The sequence below is a fragment of the Sinocyclocheilus anshuiensis genome, unplaced genomic scaffold (assembly GCF_001515605.1).
Source record: "Sinocyclocheilus anshuiensis isolate Anshui unplaced genomic scaffold, SAMN03320099.WGS_v1.1 scaffold430, whole genome shotgun sequence".
Lineage (NCBI taxonomy): Eukaryota > Metazoa > Chordata > Actinopteri > Cypriniformes > Cyprinidae > Sinocyclocheilus > Sinocyclocheilus anshuiensis.
Window position 1 is genome coordinate 93,973 of NW_015547641.1, and position 3,790 is coordinate 97,762.

Below are 3,790 nucleotides of genomic sequence, written 5' to 3' on the forward strand. Positions count from 1 at the left end.
ATCGGCTTTTTTAAAGGAAAACAAATCATCGCACCTTTAATTTTTCCCGTATTATTTCCCTCCTCTCGCCGCTTCACACTCCAGTCCAGCGGGTGGCGCTAAAACACATACGGTTGTTTGCCAAACACCATTAAACCTCAGAGGAAGAAGATTAGTTTCACCGTGCTCTCTGTTGTTTTGTCGTGATGCTGGCTTAATACAAACTGTTAGAAATGTTGTTTCTGTAAGTATAAAAATACAGTTTTTGAATCAGGTCATATATTCTCATCTTCATAGTCGTGACTAAGTTTTCAAGCATGCAGGGATATCTGGAGGAGTATTATCTGAACTGAGATCTGCTGCTGTGAAGATGGTGTTTGTTAAAGAGGAGAGTGAGGAGAACACGAGTGAACCAGAAACCTGGAGAATAAAACACGAGGAACCAGAAACCCGGAGAATAAAACACGAAGAACCAGAAACCTGGAGAATAAAACGCAAGGAACAAGGAGGTTGGTCTTTATTCTTCATTCATCTTTAATGACTGTTTGTGGCACATTTAGCGTACACCGCTTTAACCCTCTGGGGTCTGACCCCGCATCGCATTCTTCTGAGGTAAATTCTTATGGAAGCATATGGGTAGCAAAATTCATTTTGAAATGTAATATGCAAAATGACAATACAATGTGTAAAATGGTAATGTATTTCTATATTTAAATTTAAAATTTCCCATGCATATGTGCAACATTTAGTGCAAAATGAAAATTCAATTATATAATTTGCATTTGCTATTATCTACAATAGTTTTAATATGTAAATTAAAAACACATTTTAACGCTTTATAAGTTGTAAAATGAAAATGAAATTGTATTACCCAAATTAATTTGATATTTTTAACATGTACAAACAAAAACTGTAGCAAAATTATAATATAAATGCCATTTTTTCTAAATGCATGTAGAGGTACGGGTAGGACACTTGGGATTGCATTTTCATCATGATACCGCATGATAATTATAGCAAAATGCAGTGTGAATTTCAAAATGCATTCTGAGCCAAATGTGCAGCAAAAGGGTAGCAAAAATGGTGATTTAAATGTCTTTTTATTTTTCTTAAATGCACTGACACTTACACTTAAGACGTTTCAATTGCATTTTCATTAAATACCCCACGATATCTGCCGGAACGTCTTCCGCATATGACAAATACCGCAAGTGAGAGAAAAGTGTTTATTACATTTGAAATATGGATATTGTTCTTACAAAAACGCATGGATTCGCTACAGGAGGCCTTTATTCACCCCCCCGGAGCCGTGTGAGGCACATTTTATTACAGATGCACGCACTTTATTTAACGTCTTCTGGACTGTTGACAAAAAGCACCCGCTTACTAGGGCTGTGTATCACCAGCAAAGTCACGATACGATACGTATCACGATACAGAGGCCACGATACGATACATATCACGATACATGACTGCACTGAATTTCACCTCAGCAGAATTTAGAAAAACAGCTGTTTATTAAACACTGCTTACTATAGTGCCATTGCTAACTATTGGCAGAGCCAGGCAGCTGACCTCTGCATTATGAAGGGCCTCCATAACTGTACCACAGTACAATATAGGTAATGGCATATGTTTCATGTTTACATTGGGCACTCCCCACCAGGTACAATATTCTGATTGTTTGCATCTTTTTTTTAAGCCCATAAATAATAATGTACTTGTTCTAATAAATTTATATTGTAATGTACTCATTCTAATATATTAAAAAAATCATTTACATTGCTGGTAGGTTATCATTGCACAAATTAACACACTCTCTACAATAAAAAAAAAAAATGAGAAGAGTTCTAAACTAACGCGCTGTCTATACTGTATCTAACGCGCACGCAAGTTCGCTTAGGTGCAAACTTTTTAGCGCTGCCCCGCAGTTTTATCAACTAAATAGCTTAATCGCTCAAGAGCTACATTATCTTTCTCAACAAGGAGCTGGTAGCATCATTGTTTCTAAAGGAATTAAAGCCACAGCTTTACTTTTAATAGAGAAACGCGGCAAAACGGTGGTATTCATACTAGAGCCCGACCGATATATCGTTTTGCCGATATTATCGGCCGATATGAGCCTGTCGCCGATATATCGGTAAGCAGGGCACAAAGTAACACTTTTTGACTTTCTCAGTTTGTGTAAATCCACATGGGATATATATATTGGAATATATATATATTTTTATCCACAGTAATTTTACATGTGTCTAGTACAAATATGTCGCTTTGTTTCATAATTACAGTGTATATGTTTTCAGAAAGCCAGCGCTTTTATCCACAGTGGAGAGAGCGCGTGCACATGGTTGCCAGGTTGACAAAGATAAGTAGCACACTTAGCAGATATTTCCGTATTGCGCAAGTGTGAAGCTCTGTTTTGGGGTTTACGTCTCTTTATATCAGGCAACCCAGTTGTGTTCCTCTGCGGCCAGATTATTAACTGATGCTCTATTCATTCTTTTTTAAAAACCTTGCACTTTTCTACTCAATTTTAAACGTTGTAAAATTAAGAGCGGTCCACTGCTGCACACGAGCCACAATATCGATACAGGGCCATCTGTATCGATACTCGTATCGTCAAATCTCTGTGACGATACATCGTCGTATCGATATTTTGAACACAGCACTACCGCTTACCCCCATTGTAAGGCTTGCAGGGGCCAGGACAATTTTTTATATAACTCCGATTGGGTTTGTATAAAAGAAGAAGGTCATATACACCTAGGATGCGTTGAGCGCGTGAGTAAAACACAGGCTAATTTTCATTTTTGGGTGAACTAACCCTTTAAGTACAGATAACTAACTCCTGGACTATGCAGTCCTGAACTAAAATAAACTAGATTAATTTAAAACCAACTGTGCTAATCTGAATTAGCATTACAGAGGTTGCCTATAAAACATGGAATGAACAAAGAAAAGCTTAAAATTGAATGGAACTGAGAAGCAAATCCAAAGAAAACAATAGCAGTGGAAAAAAGACTGCAATCAAAAAAACAAAACAAAATGCTGAAGAAAACTTTTTTAAAGCAAGCAAAGTAAACTGCACACATCAGGTGTCGAATAAAAGAAAAGGAATGCCTAGAAATCTCATTGTAATGAATTATTGCATAAATTCAGTTTTGCAACATGCAAATTATTATTCATGGTGTTATGCATAAAGCAGCTGTTTTAGAGCGAGAGAGAGAGAGAGACATGGTCAGAATTATATCCGCTTAAGTCTGACGTCACGTCACCGCTTCCGTGTCCAAACACTCTCTATCAGATACCACGAGAAAACAACAAAAGGTGATAATATACACTCACAATATGTTATAATACTACCAAAAAAATTATAATCCTAACCTTTAACTCCATACCGAAATCCCAGATAGCCAGACAATGAAAATATAAATAAATAAATATAAAAATTATTTGTGTTTGGGACGCTGTGAGCATGGAGACTGTAGTGTACACCGTAAGTTTGAAAACGTTTAGCTTAAATGTTTAATATGAATAAACAGTGCTCATAAACGGCTGCTGAGGTAGTATTCTCAAGTGAAGCGAGTTGAGGCTTGGACCCGGAAACAGCGCTTCTTACGTCACCACTAGAGCCCGACCGATATATTGTTTTGCCGATATGAGCCTGTCGCCGAACCCTCTCGAACGCGAATCGAGTGTAGGGATGCGCCGATCCGACATTCATATCGGGTATCGGCTAGGGATGCGCCGATCCGATATTCATATCGGGTATCGGCTCCGATAGTGCCATTTTTCTCGGATCGGGTATCGG

At 37.8% G+C, this 3,790-nt stretch overlaps 1 protein-coding gene across 1 annotated transcript in view; it reads left to right on the forward strand.

The window, feature by feature from the left end:
* Positions 1-458: 458 nt before the first annotated feature.
* Positions 459-3,790, forward strand: part of LOC107701868 (gastrula zinc finger protein XlCGF52.1-like) — a 12,849-nt gene continuing 9,517 nt past the window's right edge. The window contains exon 1 of the mRNA XM_016504008.1: positions 459-488. The gene's annotated coding sequence lies outside the window, so the exon portion shown is untranslated. The remainder of the gene's footprint in view (positions 489-3,790) is intronic.